The sequence below is a fragment of the Acomys minous genome (assembly GCF_964271855.1).
Source record: "Acomys minous genome assembly, chromosome: 5".
Classification (NCBI taxonomy): domain Eukaryota; kingdom Metazoa; phylum Chordata; class Mammalia; order Rodentia; family Muridae; genus Acomys; species Acomys minous.
The window spans coordinates 29,927,822-29,949,862 of record NC_140494.1 but is presented as its reverse complement, the minus strand read 5'-3'; the positions used below and the strand labels follow the sequence as shown (position 1 = coordinate 29,949,862).

The 22,041-nt window shown below is 40.5% G+C and overlaps 1 pseudogene across 1 annotated transcript; it reads left to right on the top strand.

The window, feature by feature from the left end:
• Window positions 1–12,386: 12,386 nt before the first annotated feature.
• LOC311597671 (large ribosomal subunit protein uL1-like) lies at window positions 12,387–12,817 on the top strand (annotated as a pseudogene). The gene has a single exon. The product of its transcript is annotated as a large ribosomal subunit protein uL1-like (transcript).
• The last annotated feature ends 9,224 nt before the right edge of the window (window positions 12,818–22,041 follow it).

The following is a 22,041-nucleotide window of genomic DNA, read 5'->3' as shown; positions in this document are numbered from 1 at the left end:
CCGGCAAGTGTTAATTTTGCATTGGAAGCCCTCTGGGAACAACACAATAGCAGCTAAGAGATTTGCTATGTGGTGTTGGTTTCTAAGATATTTAGATTATCAAGGAAACTAAAGGTGGTGGTGTCTGCCCTGGTAGAAAAGACAGGAAAGGCAAAATTATAAAATTCTTAGGAAAACTAATCTGAAAGCACCTCTCCCCCAAAAGTTAACTATAATATTTTTTAGGATTAACCATAATTGTAATAAAAACCCCCAAATAATTGTAATTAAATAAGGTATAACCTCAAGCCAGTTTCTCCTTTAAGAATGTCTTCCTGACCAGCCTTTCCAAGGAGGCCTGATAGAACCCAGGAATGTCCAGTCTCCACCCAGAGCTCTGCCTGCCTTCCAGAGGAAAACTGCCACACTGGACCTCAGGATCATCCAGATTAGATACTCCAAGCCCTATCCCCTGCCTGGGTGTCCAACTGAGACACAGCCAGCTGAGCAGATCTTCTGGCTATCCCCTGAGTTTCAGCCTTGAGCTCACAGCTCTACCTCCCTCCCCCGCTGAGCAGGGATCCTGGGCTTCAGGATCATCCAGCCTCTGGCCCAGGCCTCTATTCACCTTTCTGAGAAATCTGACAGGGATTTCAGGGACCCACAGTTCCAGCCTCCTGCCCAAGGTTCTACCTCCCTTCCTGAGGAATCCTGCATACATCAGAAACATGAAGCCAACACCAAGCTCAACCAGATGGCTAAGGCCAGTGTAAAAACACAACCAACAAAAGCCAGGGCGATATGGCACCACTAGAACCCAGCTACCCAACTACAACTTTCCCTGGATATCCTAACACAGCCAAAACATAATAAAATGACACTAATCATACTTTTATGATGATGATAGAAGCTTAGATGTTTTGTCTTAGCACCTTTTTAGATTTTACATTTTTCTTTGTCTGATATATTGATTTCTTTAACCGCAACTTTTACACCTGAATTCTTTCCTTCATCTCTTGTCCTCTGTTAGTGATGCTAAAATTTGTGGTTCCTATTATCTCTCCTAGGTTTTCCACTTCCAAGATTCCTTCAGTTTTTATTTTCTTTTAATTTTAATTTTCAGGTCCTGAACCATTTTCCTCATTTCCTTCACCCGTTTGATTGCATTTTTCTGTATTCCATCAAGGGATTTATTAATTTCATCTTTCAAGGCCTCTATCTGTTTGACTGTGTTTCCTGTATTTCTTAAAGGAACTTATTAATTCTTCTTTAAAGGCAATCTGCACTTCTACCTATGTGACAGTCAGCATTAGGCAAGACTAAAGTAAAGAGTTTACACATGTGATCACTGTGTAACCAACCCAAGAAAAACCTTCCAACCTCATGATTAGCATTGTGCATTGTGATCATTTCCCCCACTTTCAATCACATGCCATCTGGAGTCCTCCCACCCCTGAGGCTTTCTTCAGAGCTATTTCTTTCTATAATTGATGTGCGTTTGAGAAGGCCAGGAAGGCCAAACCTCAGCAGAACCTGAATTAGGCAACTCTCACTGTTTCTAATATATATATTAGAGTCATATATATATATGACTCTAAAGCATGGATATACTTCCTGTTAGAAGTCGGAGACCATCAAGTCAAGGGTGTTTCTAAAAGAAAAATACTGTAAATGGACAATAATCAGTGATTTACTGATAAACTTAGTTCAACTTAAAATTAATTTAGTGAATGACATGTGCGTGGTAGTCTCTGAAACAATAAAGAGTAAGGTCATGGAAAAGCCAGACTGCTGTATGAGAAAAAACCATGCTGTGCTTGTGTGTGTTTTTCCCCTCACTCTCTTCTCTTCATTCTGTAAAACTCATCGCTACCATTCTAATTTCATTTTAAAGTTCTCACATGACAGAAGACACACAGTATTTGTCTGCCTGGTTCATTTGTTTAACATGCTGACCTGTATAGTTCCATCCAGTTTCCTACAAGTGATGCAACTTCAGTCTTCTTTACAGACACTCTGTGTGTGTGTGTGTGTGTGTGTGTGTGTGTGTGTGTGTGTGTGTGTGTGTGTGTCTGCGCGCGCGCGTATTGTAGTATTTTCTTTCTCTGTGTACCCATTGCTTGGTATCCAGGTTTGTTCAGGTGACTGGCTATTGTGAATATGCAGCAACAAACAGGAACGAGAAAGCCTTTCTGTAGTAGGCTGACTTAGAGAGTTTGAGTGAAGTAGTTGGATTATATCATCCTCCTTCTCTTAGTTCTTTGAGACGTGGTGGTCACACTGGTTTTAATAGTTGTCCCAGTTTGCAGTCTCACCAGCAGTTCAGGAACTCTTTTCCTTACCTTCCCCTCATCTGCTCCTCGTCAATATCTGTAAAATATGTGGGGTTTGTTTTCTTTTGATATTTTTCTTTTCCTACAAACATCAACCAGTTCTCTTAACTTCTAGCAAGCAAGCTCTCCTCCCAGTCTCCAGCCACTTCAAATGATTCTCTCAACGTTCCTCCCTCTGTTCCCCAACAGTGTGCTTAAAACAGTCCCAGTTTGAAAGTCAGTCCCCACTCTCCACTCAACAGTGGAGAATGTCCTGTCCATCGGCTAGATCTAGGTAGGGGTTCGAAGTTTACTTCCCGTATTGTCCTTGACTGGTGTCATAGTTTGAGCAGGACCCCTGGGCCCACATCCGCCAGTCATAATGTTCTTCTTGTAGGTTTCTAGGACCCTCTGGATCCTTCTAGTTCCCAATTCTCCAATTCTTCTCTTACCTAAAGTCCCTATAGGATGTCCTCCCCTCTGACCCACTTTCACACGAACTCTGGTGCCCCACTTTTGACCACGTCCCCTGGATGGGGAGGCCTGGTGGCACTCAGAGGAAGGATAGCAGGCTACCAAGAAGAGACTTGATACCCTATGAGCATATACAGGGGGTGGATGTCCCCCTCAGTCACAGACATAGGAGAGGGGAGTAGGGGGAAAGGAAGAAGGAGGGAGGAATGGGAGGATACAAGGGATAGGATAACAATTGAGATGTAATATGAATAATTAATAAAATATTAAAAAAAGAAAAAAACACTCCCGGCTTTCCCAATATTAGCGGCTCCCAGCTATAAAGTCTGCTCTGGCCTATCTGCTCAGCTCAGCTTCCCCTGGCTTAGCTGTCACCAGCTGTCTTCTCTTCTCACTCTGCTTGCCCAATTCATTTTCGACTGTCTCCATTTTAACTCTGCTCCGTCTCTTCTCTAGACTGACTCAATCTTGTTTCTTCCTGCACCAACTGTCTTCTTTGACCCTTTTTACTGTTGCCTCTTTACAGAGTCTCAAGTGGCAGGGAAGCTATGGATTCACTTTCTATACTTTTAAAACTTTGTAAACACTCAAGACAGGAAAGTCAGCAGACCCCGCCTGAGGAGCTCCAGCAGCCATGCCCGGAACCCCAGACTTCCCTAAAGGCACTAACAGTCATTTTTAATGACTGGAACTGTCATTCCCTGCCCAGAAGGAGGAGGATGCCCAGACCTCATGCTATGAGAAAAACTCCTACCAATTCCTGAGCTCCCCCAAGCTCAGGTCTTGAAGTCTCATCAATTGTCTTAGCTTGGACACAGGCAGAGTTGATGGCCAAACTCTGCCAAGACAGGGTAAGCAAGTCCTCACTAGTTCCTGCTTACAAATATGCCTGTCAGATATATTGGGCCAGAAGGCTGAAGATGATGCGCCAACATAATAGAGAGTTTTGGGTGACTGTTCAGGTAGCAAACTGTCTCTGTCATCTTCTCATTTGGAAAGTTACTAACTTGCACTCCCGGCATATTCACGTAATCAAGTTTATAACCTCTCATGTCTCTGATGGAGTTGAAGACCAGCTAGCTTAGTTTTACAATGAAGCTTAGTTGTTTAGGGGTTAAGGTGTTTTTAGGTCTAGATAGATGTTTTAAGTTGATAATAACAAGATGTGATGGAGATTGATTTACATTCAGCATTTTAGATGCACTAAGACAGGAAAGATATTTTCTTTAAGGCTGTCAAATACAAATAGCCAAAACACTAAGATTGTAACATTTATATAATTCCTGATTGTGTCATGGTTCTTGCTACAGGTAGTTTATTGTGTATATGTGTAATAATATAAATGTATATGTAAAAAGTTTTAAAATGTTTAAAAAAGAAAATGAAGGACTTGCCTCAGGCTCCTGCGATTTCCTTTGATTTTTTTATTTTTCAAAGCTCTTGAAATATTTTCAAAATTACCCACTATTTTAGTATGCCACTTTATTCTTCTTTTTAACATTGGAACAATGTAACAATATGTGGAAGCTGTCAAAGCTTTCTATAAATTATTTGTTTTGTGCCTAAATAGTCTCTGTCATATTCAACTTAGTTAAAATATCTCTGCTAGAGTTTTGATTGGGATACAAGGCAACTTCAGGAAAAATCCTGGGCTTAGAGATAAAGCTGGGGTGTTCAAATACTGTCAGTCATCAGAATGATTATGTTATCATTGAATGAGGAGAGTCTACGATTTTTATGGTTAAGTCAAATAAATCAATATAAAATCTTAAAGTGTATAATTGACATAACATTTTAAAAACTTTATTCAGCATATATGTTCTTATTAATTTCTGCCTCTGGAAACAAACACACCAGCACACACACACAGGCAACTACATACAAATGGCAGATAAAAACCACACAATCACATATATAGGCATAAGCAATCACATCCCTATATGCACATGCACACACCACACACACACACACACACACACACACACACTCACAGATTTATGCATCTGCACTATACAGATACCTGCGACCACATGCAGTCACACACAAAGACTCACACATGCATACATGTATGATCCAATCACACACTAACACACATTAATATATACATACATGTTCATGTGCACATGTAGACACATACAGCCACATAAATATAGACATATAATCACTTGTGCCTTTACATCTACATGCACACATAAGCATATGTAACCACATATACATACATTACAAAACATGGTTAAAAGAAAGTTTTTTCTTTCATCTTAACACTGTCCATTAGTGCTTACAAACTACCCCTTGAGGCCATATCTAAGAACACCTCTTAAAAATGATAATTTACAAGTATATATTTTGTGCTTATGATCATTTTTTTATTAAAACATATAGAAGTTTAAAAATAGTATGTCCTCATGTGTTGTGAGAAATATTAGACAGTGCATTGTTACAGTCAAACTTCAGGAATGCTGAGTTTATGGTATAGTTTATGGTATAGTTACCAATAAACCTGTGAGTTGGCATGCAGTGTCCTGCCTTGCCAGTAAATAAACAAGAGTGAGAAAAGAGAAGCCTGGCTTTGAAATGAGCAGAGATCATAAATAAGATACCTTTCTGTGGATGGAAGCTGAAAACATATTTAAATTTTCTAATGACCAGCTAAAATTGTAAGACATGTTTAAAATCTAGAACTTGTGGCTAGACAGGTTATAGGGAAGAGTCTACTACTAATCACTTCAATGGACATAGCATTAAAACAACCCCAAAGACTTATCATTACGCCCAGAGATCAATGCTTCCCTCGGCCCTCATCAGAGAAGCATCTATTTGCAGCAAATGGTGGTTAGCAGAGACCCACAACTGCTCAGGGTGCAGAGAATGAAAAACTGCAGAATGTTCAGCCCTAAAGGAAACATCTATATACCGTTCACTCCTCCTATGGCTAAGAAGGGGGTGGAAAAACTGAGATCCATAGGCAGAGATAAGCACAGTAGGACTGCCCAGTGGGTTGGCTGTCAGCTGAGGTCCATAAGCAGAGATCACCACGGTAGGACTGCCCAGTGGGTTGGCTGTCAGCTGAGGTCCATAAGCAGAGATCACCACGGTAGGACTGCCCAGTGGGTTGGCTGTCAGCTGAGGTCCATAAGCAGAGATCACCACGGTAGGACTGCCCAGTGGGTTGGCTGTCAGCTGAGGTCCATAAGCAGAGATCACCATGGTAGGACTGCCCTGTGGGTCAGCTGTCACCGGTGATTTGCCCGGAGAAGCTTAAGGACCCAGGATGTGATTCTCCGCCCTCCTCACAGCTTCAGGTCATATGGACTTACTGCTGAAAATGACAGATCTGTGAACAACACAGAACAAAGCGGGGCTTGACTCTGCTTCGCCAGTTCTACCTAGCCGTCATTTAGCAAGTTTAATTCTAAGACATATGAAAGCCACCCCAGGGGACCCCACTTACCTTGTCCCCTTAGGCGTCCAAGGCTTTTGTGGCTGGGACAGGTCCCTTGTTTCTATTCCTGTCCTATTTACTTATCTGGAATAATTGATTACAAAGTCAGTGTTTCCATACATTACAAGGAAGTCTTGAAGGTGTGAGAAAAATACAAGTAACATGTGTGTTCAGACTCGTTAGAGTGGAGGGTAGCAGCGCAGTGAAGTAATGCTCACTAAAACAGGACTTAGGTTTTCATCCTGGAACAGTTCCGAGAGGTTATAGAATGAATGCTCATGAGACTATGATTCTTTCTCTGCCCAGGGAACAGAACAGTCATAGACACAGCCAAGAGTAGCTCAGGTTCATTCTGCTTTACATGCAGCATACATACATACATACATACATACATACATACATACATACATACTCTATTTATATAAATATTTAAACACAGAAATCAGATACCTGTACATACTGTGTTTCTTAGAGAACACACACACACACACACACACACACACACACACACACACACACACACACAGCAGATAGTAGTTTATGCACAATTTGAGTAGCTGTGGTTATTTTGGGTGATATGTTGGTGAAACCTGGCCACAACACTAGTCTGAATCATTAAACAGAATTGGTTTCTCAATGCTCACCAAATTGCAATTTCTCTGGATCTACAGATTATTCTTATATAAAACTCATCACTTATCTAAAACGCGTTAACAATTTCCATGTGACATAGGGCTGGGCTGTTGCTTCCTGGACTCCGTTTCTTCACTTAGCATCATTTATCTTTATCTTCACTGCTAATGACACTTCTGTTTCCCAGCTAGAACTCCTCCTGTGCTTAAAGATAGTGACAGAGTTTTTTTCTGCAAGGAATTCCCTAATCATGCTTCTCTGGAAGTAGTTATTAACAGCATGCTTTCCTTCCTAGTTCCTCAGCTTGTTAAGCACAGCTGTTGAGGACACTGGCCTCTGATGATTCTAGCAGCAAGAAATAAGAAGGAAGGTTTATGTATGTTAGCCAGTTTAAAACAGAAGAGGCTTAGCAGAGGTGGTGTATGCCTTTAATCCCAACACTCAGAAGGGAGAGTCAGGTACACCTCTCTGAGTTCGAGGCCAGCCTGGTCTACAGAGCAAGTTCCACGACAGTCAGGGCTACACAGAAAGACCCTGTCTTGAAAAAAATACACAAACAAAAAAATATCAAATAAAATAAAGTATAAAGCAAGCTTAAACCAGTATTGCTGTTGCATCCATGTATTTTTTCACTTGTCTTGTACCACCAGTGTATCAGGTGCTTTCTAGGTGCCTCATTTGCACTGAAGAATGAACATTGACTCTGAATCTGTGAACACTGGTATCTGGCTTCACATTTTGTACTATATGCATGTTGTAAAAAAAAAAAAAAATACCAGAAGCCCCACCTGGCTAAAGCAGGTGATGACTTCAGGCTCTATTTTGCCCCTGACCTTCCCAGCCACCCTTTAACCCCCTCCAAACCCTTTCCTGCTAGGAGTCTCAGCTAGGGTCACCCCTATAGATTCCTGAGAGTCTCCCCTGTCCCATAGGTAGCCCTACTACTTATTTCCCTTCTTTCTCATGGTCCCCACCCCCCACCCGACCCCTGCTCTTCCCTCAGCTTCTCCCTCCCAGTTCTTTTCCTCCCTCTACTTCAGATCTCTAGCTTATTTCTTCTGTGTGAAATTCAAGCATCCTCTCCTAGGCCCTCCTTGGTTTCTTTGGCTCTGTGGATTGTAGCTTGGTTATCCTGTAACTTTATGGCTAATATCTAAGTATAAGTGAGTACACTCCATGCTTCCAAGTGGAAGGAGGTGGACACCAACCCACATCTAAAAGCTTTGACCCCAATTTGTCTTGCCTGCAAGAAATCTAGGGATAAAGATGGAGCAGAGATTGAGGAAATGATAGCAAACCAATGACTGGCCCAACGCGAGACCCCACCCCCATGCAAGAGAGCCAACCTCTGACATTATTAACGGTACTCTGCTATGCTTGCAGACAGGAGCCGAGCATAACTGTCTTCTGAGATGCTTCATTGCTGCCTGATGAAAACAGATGCAAAGACCCACAACCAAACAATAGGCCTAGCTCTGGGAAGAGTGAGAGGAAGGATTGAGGCATCTGGAGGGCCAAGAAAACCACAAGAAATCCTGCAGAGTAAACAAACATGGGCCCATGGGAGCTCATGGAGACTGAACCACAAACCAAAGAGCATGCATGGGCTGGACCTAGACCCCCTACACATATGTCACATATGTGTACCTTGATCATCATGAGGGTCCCCTAAAAAAGGGAGTAGAGGCTGCCTCTGACTCTTTTGCCTGTGATTGGATCCCTTTCTCCTAGCTGGAATGTCTTTTCTAGCCCCAGTGGGAAAGAATACACTTAGTCCCGCTGCAACTTGAGATGCCGGGTGGGCTGGTGGAATGGAGGGAGGAGGGCATGAGAGTGGGACTGGGAGGAGAGGAGGCAGCCAGCAGGAATCAGGCTGCAAAGTGATTGAATAAATGAATAAATAAATGGAAAATACTTAGCCTTATTTCAATGAACACCTAAAGCAAATGACTGTGATATTCCAGAATAACAAGATATTTTTTGTCTGTGCAATTGGGGGTTTCTCTGTATTCTCCATTGATTTTTTTTTTTTAAATTACCAAATAGGTTGGATAATGAAGAAATATTATGGACTTGAAAAAATTCTGACCGGCACCTGCTGGTCAGTGATGGACTTTGAGGAAATCCAATACCCACCAACTACAGAGACAGGAACCACTGGTTAAAATGATGTCATGCACAATGCAGAGGCCACACCTGTCCCAGTTATCCCTGAGAAATCTGCAGTTGCCAAAGTAATATTGACTCTGGGTTTAAGGGTCTAAAAACCAAGAAAAAAGAGCAACCTAGCAATTTAGAACAGAAACAGGGTCACCAGGAGCAAGGCCCTTGGGGCCCAGGTTAATAACAGGAGAGGCTTCTGGTGGTCTTGAGTTACAGCATCGGGCTTTACAGACATCTTTACAATGGAAATACCAGCAGGTGACAGAGAGCAGAATAAAGCATTTGGTGCCATACAAAGGAAGTTCTACTAGAAGATGAAATCTTAGCACTTTAATTAAAAAGTGGAAGGTCAGGCTGAGAAAACGGAGACATGCTCAGTAGCCTAGGTAAGAAAATCCAAATCCTTGGGGCTGTATTTGGTAATATTAATTTCTTGAGATAATCACCATTTGGCTCCTGGTCGCTCAGCTACCAGAAGCCTACTTCATTGTCTCTTTCAAACATTTGAGGCTAAAGAGAGCGTTGTAGATTATACCTTACGAGGTATCACTTGACATGTGACAACAAGATTTTCCTGAAAGCAGTCTGCAGGAATAAAATTTGAAAAGAAATCACAACATCTTTGCTGCCTGTCAACAGCATAGTGATTTTTAAAAATATTCATCAATTTTCTTTTTCTTTAATTTCTTGACATCAAGTCTGCATGGCTGTCCTGTGCACACAGACTATGGTATCCAAGGTCCTCATGAGTTTATACTATAGCTTCAGAAGATTCTCGTACATAGATGATGCAAGCCACCGTTGCTGTGATTTGTTATCTGAATGCTATAATTGTCTCACAGGAAATACTTAGCTTTCCATTTCTAGTCTCATAGAGTCATGTTTTCAGTATTTTATAATAATTATATAAAGGGAAATACATTTGCCAAAGTAACTGGAGTTATTGGTCCAATTTAATTTCAGAGACATACAATTTTCCAGTCAAAATTAATTGTGGCTATTTTATATTTGTAACACAGTAATTTAAATTATTTCTCTTTTTCTAAGAAAAAATATATACTCTTTTATGTTATCACAATTAGCCATTGTTTTCCTAAATCAACAGGAAAGAGGCCAGAAAACCAAGGGTTTATGGCAAAATAATTGACCAAACTTGAGGTCAAAGTTTTAAGAAATGTTGGACTCTATTTACTTGTAAGGTACTGACTAATAATACCACCTATACTTACCTGCCAATGTTTTTATAGGGCCCATTAGAAGAAAATAAAAATTGTCTAATATCTCCTTGAAAATTTGAATATTACAGGCACCAGCCAAGGACAATACAGTCTGTAAACTTTAAACCCCTACCCAGATCTAGCCAATGGTCAGAACATTCTCCACAGTAGAGTGGAGAGTTGGATATGACTTTCTCACGTACTCTGGTGCCTCATATTTGACCATTTTCCCTGGAGGGGGAGACCTGGTGGCACTCAGAGGAAGGACAGCAGGTTACCAAGAAGAGACTTGATACCCTATGAGCATATACAGGGGGAGGAAATCCCCCTCAGGAACAGTCATAGGGGAGGGGAATAAGGGGAAAATGGGAGGGAGGGAAGAATGGGAGGATACAAGGACGAGATAACCATTGAGATGTAACAAGAACAAATTAATAAAATAATATATATCTTGGAAAAAATAAATAAACAAAATATATAACATAAAAAAAGAATAAAATCATAAGATCATATGATTTAATTTAGAGTATTTGTGGCAGTTTCATTGCTTCCTAACACCACCAATACCTGTTGTCATGAAGGAGGCCATGGTCTCAGCTTGCCCTGACCATGGACCACAAGCCTGTTTCCTGGGAATGAGGTTAATCACATGTTGAAGGCATCTTTTCTCAAAGCCAACACTGTCAGTCCAAAGATACTTTCACAATATCAAAATTTAGTTCATTTTAACACAATGACATAAGCTTGTTGAGTCACTTCCTGGAATGGAATGACAGCAGCTGGACTTTGGCAGAATATTTGAATCTAAGTCCTCATCCTGCAGATTACCTTTTGAAGTGAAAGTGTAGAAATTGTGTGATTTAAGCATAAATCACAGACATCATGTGAATAGAACATCAGAATTTTAGAATGTGGGAAAATATAACACAGATTGTAGCAAATAATATTTTAGAAACCAGTAAGTTTCTTAAAGTGACTTACTGGTGACCAGTTTGAATACACTAACCCATCCGTATGAATGCTGCTCCAGGTGTCATTACCACAGTCAAGAACTGATGTCTTTTCTCTCTTCTCCCCAGTGTGAGAATTGTCATGCTTTCTGTGGGCACATGAGGTCTCTCTGGAGTGCTAAGATATTGTAATTGAGGAGCCCAGTGCTTGTTGATAAATCTCCTTAGCATCTTTTTGTTTTGAGGCCTTTCATACGTCTTTTGTTGGGCCTATTCAAATTTATTGTTCTTTTTTTCTTAATAGTTTGGCTTTTTACCATTGAGTTTTTAATAAAGTTCTATGTATTCTTTACATAGTTATTTTTCAGTTTTCCTCCTCTCTCTCCTCCTTCCTCTGCTTTTCTTTTCCTCACACCCTACACCCAAACCCGTCAACGTGCAACAAAACCAAGAAGCCCCAAGTAGCACAATACCAGTGAAGCCACAAGTCAGTGTGCATGGATAGCTCCTGGTGCACATGAGTAATGGGAAAGGACCCTCTTGAGATCTTCACCATCACCGTCCTGCAGCTATACCTGCTGCAGATGACTCATCCCTCCTGGAGACCCAGAGGGTATGAACAGTGTGGAGCATGTGGTGAGCTCTATGAGAGTTATGGTGCAAGCTGCAGGGTCTGTGGAGCTGAGGCACCTGCTGCCTAGCAGGGAACTCTACAGTGGACACAGGAGAGGAAGAATGCCTAAAGAGTCGCCATGAATCTGGAATTGGCCGAGGCAGCACAGTCCCTTCTAGAAGTGGCAAGTCAGAGGAGGGAAGCAGTGTCCATTCTGAGGTGCAGGTGAATATGAGACCAAGGCTATAGGCAACCCAGTTTGCTATACTTACCATAGGGTTTACACAGACAGCTCTCCACCTGTTGGTACCTATGACTGTCTTTTGTTCCTTACTATGAGATGAGAAGAAGGGAAAAGGCAAATCTTGGTTTAAGAATACAGCTGCTTTACTGTCACACACCACATTGGATCCAAAACCCAGAAGAAAGGAGACAGGCAATCTTCCTAACAAGCAGAGATGGAAACAATGTCCCAGGTTATCTATTTATATGGAAGTGGTGGAGTTACAGATCAACTCCAAGAACTATCACTCTCACCACCAGGCTTAAGTCTACTCCTTGCCTCAAGTTCTTGGTGTATATCCTGGAGACCAGCAGCACTGTGATGAGGCCAAGATCATGGATATCCCCCACATGGATATTGAGGTGCTGAAGAAATATAATAAAAACAACAAGTCAAAAAACTGGCCAAGAAGTATGATGCCCTTTTGGCCTCAGTCTTCGTTCAAGCAGCTCAGATCCCATGCATCCTGGGCCCAGATCTAAACAAGGCTGGCAAGTTCCCTTCCCTGCTGGTGCACAATGAAAACATGGTAGCAGTAGTTGGTGAGGTGAAATCCATGATCAAGTGCCAGATGATAAAGGTTCTGTGTCTGGCTCCTGCTGTTGGACACATGAAGATGACAGATGATGAGCTGGTCTACAACATTCACCTGGACATCAATTTCTTAGTGTCCTTGCTGAAGAAGAAGTGGCAAAATGTCCAGGCTTCGTACAGTAAGAACACCATGGGCAAGCACCAGCATCTTTACTAGGGTGCCCCAATAAACCTTAGCACAAAAAAAAAAAAAAAAAAAAAAAAGAAAAGAAAAAAAAAGAAGAAGAAAAAAAGAAGAAAAATAAATAATCAGACATGGAAATATAAGGACATTGCTTTGCCTTACAATGTAGTGGCCAGGCATTCTACGCACTTTCAAAGACGTCAACTCATATGGACCCTCTCCTGTTGATCAGTAATTGCCCATAGCACAACACTTATCCTCTTCCAGAGATGACTTTCCCTTGTCTACATAGCCTGACAAGAACCACTCTTATGATTCATGGAATACCTGACATGCAAGCATCAGAGGACCAGGACACTCTTTCACACAGCAGAGGGCACAGACCATTGAATGAATGTTCTATTATATACTGCACAACAAGAAGCAGCTGGAATCACCTGGCCCTGAGAAAATATTCTTATTACTTCATTATTTGGGGAAGGGTTTCACATGGACAAAACCCAGGGTCTTGACTGTGCTTAGCATATACCTGCACACTCACCCTTGGGGCCACATCCTTGAGGTATAGCTATAATACTTCCACACAGGAAGTATTCTATATTCTACACAGAAGGGTGCTATTTCCCACAAGAGACCCCCAAGAGGCTGTAGCTCAGATAGAACCACATAAAAGTCTATGGGAAAAGCAGGAGGATACAGCATCACTTTCAGCCGTCTTCTAAGATTCTCCAGGACTTTTCCTGCTTTGACTCCAAGATTTATGAAGTATTCAAGTCTCAGTCAGCAAGGACAGCTACCTGTAGGGCTCCTTAAATTTGTGTACATTCTCCAAAATATAAGATCAGACAGCTTCATTGAGGCAGGTAGCTGGTATCATCAGAAGGCGGTAGAGTGCTTGATCTTACAAAAGAAACGTGGACACACACACAGCACACGTACACACATATCACATACGCACTGACGCATAGGCACACAAGCACACACCCACACGTACCAAACATACACAGATACACATACACACAGCAACAACACACATAAGAGATGTGATCATTTGCTCACCCAAATCCCTAGGCATTCAGGAAAGTTGCTCCTGTGGGAGCTGAAGTTATCTTTGTTAGCCTCCTTTTCCTAAGACTCCCTCAAAACAAAAATGATGGAGACACTCTCTAGTGTCTCTGGAAGAGATCATCTGCTGTTCTGGCGGTGGGGAGTGACTGCATTGTTGTTGTCAGGCCAATGTGTCAGTCATACAGCCCTGCCGCTCTGCATAAGGAGGCCTCAGTATTGCTTTTCCCTCTCTGGGACTGTCACAACTTCCTCACCAATGAGAATTAAGAGCATGTTCTATACACAGACTTTCCTCCTTCCTATACCTCCCCCCTCCTTCCTTTCCTCCTAGACTCTCTCCCTTCTTCCCTTCCATCCCTTGCTTTCATCAAAGCATCATGATCTGAAGACTCTTTATCTTCTACTGCCTCAACAATCACTTTAATGTCTGTTGATTGATCAGGTAAGAACACAAAGATATAACATTTTCTTTTGTGATATGTTGACTAGAGAGCTCTGTATAGAGGAAAGAAAGTTAATTTTAATGTGATACTTTTACTGATTCCATTATAATTTTCCACAGTTTTTTTTTTTACTATTTTCATACGTTATGCTCTTTCCTCTAACTTCTCCAACCTCCCTCTCCACTTCTAATCTCATACCTGCCTTCTAAAAAACAAAACAAAACCCACCAAATCTAATTAGAGAACTCTAATAGAAACCATTTTGGAAGCAAAACTACATTATATCAAGTCCTGTCCTGTCTCTGCTAGTTTTATGAGGTACGTATAACTGACTTTTAATTTGTGAAATAAAATTGTTTTGGGAATATAAGAGTAATTTGAGTGCTGATCATAACTAGTGTGAACTGAAATTTGAGGTCACCTATGGGAGGTCAATTAGATGCGATAATAGAATACATTGAGTAAAAGTACAGAAAAAAATTAAAACTCAGTAACACTTGAAAATATATTAAAGGGAAATATAGAAGATGGATAGGAGGTAAATGATGATCTGGGTTAGAATTATCACAAACAAAATCCACAAGATCTGTACATCACTACCAGTGGGAAGAAGAGAGTGGGGGAAATTAATGAATTCTGTTTAAATATATTGTGAGGAAGATGTGTGTAGAGGCCCATCCAAGGTGAGCATGCAAAAGCATTACAGAACTGACTTGGGAAATTAACACCAAGTGATACAATGAAAATCATGGTACAACAAGCATACCAGAGGTGACCATGAAGTCATAAAAGAAAAGATAAAATTATTATTCAATTGTAAACCCATCGACGAAGTAATCCCCAAAGGGGGATTGTTTGGAATCCCCAAAGGGAGCTTTGAAAAAGCAAGAATCCAATGTGGACAAAAGAGAAAAGGGTGAATTTAAAAAGGAATAAGGAGGCTTTCAGAGCAGGCATCATGGCTCATGTCTCTACTCACAGCGCTCAACAGGCTGGGGCAGGAGGATTGCCTAGAGAGAAGGAAACTGAGGATACACACTGAGCCTCAGGTCAGCTGGGGCCACAGAGTAATGCCCTGTCTCAAAACAAATATAAACCTTTTAAATCTGAGGAATAAAATTACATAAGAAAACAAAACAAAATTATAATCAGGGAGTGAAGTGGGAATGTCCCTCATAGATCCATGCATTTGAACACTTGGTCCTCAGTTAGCAGCACTGTTTTTGGAAAGTTTGGGAGCTGAGGCCTTGGTGGAGGAAGTATGTTGTTATGGGTGAGATTTGAGAGAGAAGAGCCTTGCCCTCCTTTCAGTTGCTTCCCTCTACTTAGTTTTCTTAGTTGAGGATGTTGTCAGTCTTCTGCTCTAGCTATGCCTGATGACAGCCATGCTTCCCTGCCATCATGGGCTTTCTTCTGGTCATAGTGTTTTGCCAAAGCAACAGAAAAGTAACTAATACACCTATCTTTGCTCCCAATACACATATGTACACACGTGCATGCCCGCATGCACAGACACATGAAAGAAAGATGTCAAGGACAGCTTGACTGTCTATAAATGAAAGGATCCAGACTTATTTTTATCTTTAATACACATCTTCTTGCTGTTATCTATAACAACATCTTTCTGTGTGGAGTCAGTGGTGTGTGTTGTATGCATTTGCATACATGTCTGAAAGCCAGAGATTGATGCCAGTGTCTTCCTCAGTTGTTTAGAGCCATACTTTTAAATCCCCCCAATTGATTTCGACAAAAGGTTGAGAAGTTATAGAAACTTATTCTTTTGAGACAGAGTGAACCTGGAACTCACTGATTCAACAGAAAGCTTTGGAAATTTCCTTGCTGTCTCTGTCTCTGTCTCTATCTCTGTCTCTCTGTCTATCTCTGTCTCTGTCTGTCTCTGTCTCTTTCTCAATAGAAAGCTTTGGAAATTTCTTTGCTCTTTCTCTATCAATCTGTCTGTCTACCTGCCAGTCTGTCTGTCTGTCTGTCTATGTATCTATCTCTAGCACTGTTACTTTAAGTACAGAGCAGTCATGCCTGGCAATTGTTTGTATGAGAGTTTTAGGGAATCTGAACTCAAGTCTTCATGCTTATATGGCAAACACCTTACCAATAGTGACATCTCCTCAATTCCAATGCCTTATTTATACTATTATAAAATACTAAAGAGGAAAACTATGTTTTCTGTGTTCTTCCTGATCAATCAGGACAGGCATTTGTCCTGAACTCCCATTAAAGTGCTTCCCCAAAAGAATGAAGATTTGAGTCAGGACCAAGTAACTGCTTATGTGGAAATCAAATTCAGTAACACGAGCAATAGGAGAGTATCCTAAAAACTAGTTATAAACCTAATAATACTATTACTGTAACAGTCTAATAACTATATTATAAAAATAAGTATCTATTACACTGTTACATAATTAGAAATAATATGAATGCCTGTCATAGTAACTGCTCAATTACAGTGAGGTATGTAAGATTTAGTACAATTCACACATAATGCTTAGTGACACAGGAAAATAATTTACTGGTTAAAAAAATATATATACTTAGCATCAAAATCTAGCCACACTAATCTCACATACATTTTGAATAGTAGTTTGTCCAAATCTTTCACATACTGATTTGGGAATCTGGGATTTCAAGAATGTTCCACAATAATAATCAAAGCCTTGCCATTTCCTCTACTTTTCCTTGTTTGCCTTAGTACTTTGGTAAGAATTTTTATATTGAGATAAAATAACAACAAAATGTAGAAATTAGAAGAAATAAGTGTCAAAAGGAGCCTGCTGAATAGTCAGGCCTTCTTCCTTCTCCTTCTCCTTCTCCTTGTCTTTCTCCTTCTTCTTCTTCTTCTTCTTCTTCTTCTTCTTCTTCTTCTTCTTCTTCTTTTTCTTCTTCTTCTTCTTCTTCTTCTTCTTCTTCTTCTTCTTCTTCTTCTTCTTCTTCTTCTCCTTCTCCTTCTTCTTCTTCTTCTCCTCCTCCTCCTCCTTTTCCTCCTCCTCCTTTTTCTTTTTCTTCTCCTCCTCCTCCTGTTGTTACTGCTGTTGCTGCTTTTTTCTTTTTTTAATCAGTAAACAAAATTAAAAGTGGCAGTGGTAGCAAGATTATATATGTGTGTGTATGTATGTACACTTATTTCCTAAGATATAGCATTGCCTTGCCACCTAGAATTTGCTTGGTGATCAAACACGAAGAACTGAGGAGTAGAAATGACCAATTTAGATTATAATTGATCTTTTCATTATACAAAAAGGAAGATGCTGGGAAGCCATTGGGACCTTACTGTCCTGCTTCCCTGAAGAACTTATCCTTCCATCTGCTTTGAGCAGTGGGAGCCTTGGTTCAGGATCTTTGCTGTAAAGAAGTTTCTGTGAAATCTAGCTTGGCATGTAAGTTGATGCTGAGAATGGAGAAGTGACTAGGATGTAGCTGCTCTGGAGAAGGAGACTTTTTTGAGACCTGAGCTGTGTAAGCATCTTGCAGGCTGATGAATTGGCTGACCCAGGCAGTTGCTACCTGTCCCACAGGTGTCACTAAAGGCGATCTCCAGGCTCTACAGGCAGAACCTGATGTTAACTCCCTAGAGCTGTCAGGCTTTGCTGGGCTTGCCTTCCTTTCTCTCTTGCTTAAGTTCCAGGAACGTATTTACATTATGAAACTGAAATGGTAATGAGCATGTCAGTCTTTAACGACTTACATTGGCATTTGTAGCCAAAGCACTATCAGAGGATGGAGTCAACCCACAGAAGATATGAACGATTGCGATCTAACCACATTTGTAGCTCAAGAAACAAACAAACAAAAATCAGAAAATTGGAAGAGTAACTTACAAATTCATTTCTATGCAAATGAGCTGTGGAACTGCCAGAACCATGGCAGACGTATCTTCTAGGAAGAAATACAAGCACAACTAAAATTTGCAGGTGCCCAGAGGTTCTCCAGGGGAAATACTAACGGACCAGTTCCAGCAAGGCAACTTGATGTCTGGGTATGAAATGACCAGAGCTGTGTGAAAGATGCTACTGATTGTTAATAGATGTACAGCCTGTTTGCATTAGTGTTCCATGCTATATTTCACTTATAAAACCTTCATCTCTTACTGCAGAAACAGCCCAGTGCCTAGTGTATGAAATATTGGTGTCTGCAAACCATTACCTCCATTTCTCTTAATTCTCTACTGTCAAGGCGATCGTTGATTTGGCAATGTTACTTATCCCTTTCTAGGAAGAGTGGCGTGTGGATCGTCTCTCTAAAGGATACCCCAAACTTTCCCTGCTGCACTCACTGGTGAATTTGCTCTGAGTGACACAAGTGCAGATTTCTATTGTCCATCAGGCAGATTGCTGCCCTCCTCTCTGAGAAGCTTTTTTTTTTTTTTCTTGTGTCTCCTATCTTTCATGTCCTGCTTCCTTACACTGGTCATTAGTGATTTCCCTTTTATGCATTCTAGAAGTCACAAGGTTCTATCAGAAACTCAAATTAGCTAGTGCTAGTGAACACTGTTAAGCATTTTTAATGAAATACCTTATGCTCTATATTACCAAGAAACACACTCTCTTAGTTTGTACGTTGGACACACCTTATATTGCAATTCTGGAGGTGTAACCCAGGGCACTGCATATGGTAGGCAAGAGCTCTACCACGGTGGTGGGGTACAACATAGCCCCTAAGCCTGAGTGGTTGTTGTTAATGTTTGTTTTGAAACCCGTGCTGACTAACCTTGTGGTCACTGCTATCCTTCTGCCCCAGGTTTCTAAGTGCTGACATTCTAAGCCTGACGTACCATTATTCTTTTCCTTTATATATATTTTAATTTCTTCATGCGATATATTTTGATCCTATTTTGTTCCCTCTTCCAATTATCCCATATATTTTTACCTCTGGTCACATGTAGAGTATTTTATAGGACTGTGAATGCTAGTCAGTGGTGGTGAAGCTTCTGGCTAGTCATCAGCCTCTTGAGTGATAGAGTCTCAGGTTTCAGCTACTACATCCAGAAACATTTTATTGTTTTTGTTTGTTTGTTTCAATGAAGGACTTTGTTAAGTCAATCTTTTAGTCATTTTATGGGTTCATTTATTGTGGCTATAATATTAAAATGGCTTAAAATATCTTGGCCCTTTATTTTATGGTCATAAGATTTTTTCAAATGTCATAGATAGATAGATAGATAGATAGATAGATAGATAGATCTATGCTATAATTACTATTTATCTATCTTAGCTGGTAAAGTTGCTATCTCTATTCATCTCTCTCTCTCTCTCTCTCTCTCTCTCTCTCTCTCTCTCTCTGTGTGTGTGTGTGTGTGTATGTGTGTGTGTTTATGTGTTGAATACTATCTCTTTGGTTCATTGTTTGTGAATCTTGCCTGGCTAGCCTTGAACTCAAGAGAGATTCCTCTGCCTCAGCTTCTTGTGACTTCTGCAAATGGATGCCCATTGACATCTGTCACTGAAGCAGTTCCAATCCCATGGTGGTCCCTGAATGCACAGAGGGGCTCTGGAATACCCAGTCACTCTTCACCATAAGACTTTGAGAAGGAAGCATTGCCTATCTGAGACAAATAGCAAATCTTAGAATACTCAAGCCTTTAGTCAGGCACAGTCACACTCCCATTTCTTTGGACCCCTCAGTTGTGTAAAACTATTCCTTGGAAGACATGAATGGATGTCTACTCACCACAGATCCTAGGTAAGGAATCCATGACACACCAAAGTACAGATACCCCCTACAAGTCCAAGTTGGTGAACCAATGAGTTTTACCAGGGTTACTTATGGGGGCATGGATGAGGAGTTACTGACAGGAGTAGAAATAATGTATATTAAGTTGCATCAAGAAAAGCTCAAACCACTTGGTAGAACTGGAAACCCCAAATGTATTGCGCAACCATAGGAGAGTCAACAGGATAGAGAGTGTCTTTTCAGTAACCTCAGTTGGTCTAAGTCTCTTTCAGGCAGGTCAGCTGGTCTCTGCATCTTCTAGGCAGCTCAGGTAGTCTAGGTAGCTGGGCTTGTCTGAAAGTATCTCTCATCTGTCCTTAGTGTCTGCCTATAGGGCACCTTTGTACTTGGTGGCTTCTTGTTCATGTTATGTAAACTCCCCCACCTACATTGTCTTTATAAGCTCTAGAAAATTTGGATATCCTTTTCTCTACTGATAATTGTATTCATTATTATAATTTTAAAATCTTCTTTATTGCTTCTTATCTGAATAGGTTATCTGAACATAGGTTTTAACATGCTGCATGAACTGTAAATTCTTCTGAAGGTATCTCATTTCTGAACACTTTTTCCTTCTCTTTCTTTTGCTGGTATGTATTTTATCATAGGTTTTTGCACATTTTTCAGTTACTAGTGGTTGGGGTCTAGGCTAGGTGTTTTTAGCCTCTTAACTCTTGTTAAATGATTGAAATGAAAGTCCACACATATTACAAAGTAGCAAGGAACTTTATTCAAAATCAAGCAATGGAGTAGGTCAGAGTATACCATATGAGAGACATGGGCCATGTGAATGAAAATCCTCACTCAAGAGCCTCAATTATAGTTTAGGGTTTCTTTTAATAAGGTTAAAAGAATAAAGAGTTCTGAGGTTACTAGTGGTATAGTTTGGATTGGTCTCCATTTTGATTGCCAGGTAAAATTATACTATCATTTCTCTAATGTGTATCTCCTTTCCCATAAAGCCTCTGATTTTAATTATGCATGTCTGATCATGCCTAGGCATAAGATGACAAATCAGGGATTTTCACTATAAGTTCACTTTGAGGACATAGTTTGCATTATTGTAGATGTACCTAAATCAATTTAGTTTAGATGTATTATGAATGATTGAATAGGAACTATCTATGTTTGATGATCATTAGTAAACTAAATTACACTGTCAGTGATGAGTGTACTTGTAGGTCAGTTGAAGTTGGGGTCCTAGATTGCTAACAGATTGCTATGTGCATTATTCAGAGAGGATTGTTTGTGTGTAGTACATGAAGGTAAGTGCCATAGGCTGCCAAGTTCACTGTTCAGATAGAGTGGCACGCTTAGCCCTCCCAAGTGGCCCCAAGTTGATAGGTATCCTCAAACAAGCATTCCTCATTTTTATTACTTTGTCTGCTTTATTGGGAAAACTACTCGACATTGGAATTCCATGGCAAGGACTCATAGATAGTCTCAAACCCACATTTGGAGGCACCTCAAAAGTTCCTGTCCATGGGCAGCTAAAACAACTGCTTCATTGTCTTCAAGATGCTGGCATAATAAAAACACTTTCTTGAATAAGTACACTGTAGTGCTTTGTTAAAGCAATAGAATATTTTACGTTTTTAGAACAAAGTAAGTATCCGTATCTTGGTCTGTTGTAACTTTAAAGGTTTACACATTATTTTAATAAATAATTGCATAATGACTTTATTGACCAAAAAGTTATTTTTAAAATTATTTTCCTTAAAGTTTTTGAAAAGAATATTTATTTTAAGTTCTGATTATATTTAATTTTGGGGGAGAGGAAGCACATATGTGGTACAACATATATGTAGACTTCAGAAGATAACTTGTAGAAGTAGGTTCTCTCTTTCCACCCTGTGGATCCTGGGATAGAAGTAAGTAGTCATTTGGTGACAGGCACCCTTCCCTGCGGTTAGGATTCGGGCCCAAGTCTGCCAACCTGTGATGTCATTACCTACGTCCCACTGGGCATGGTCATATCCAATATTATAAAAGGACAAATCCTCTTCGCCTCTCTCTCTCTCT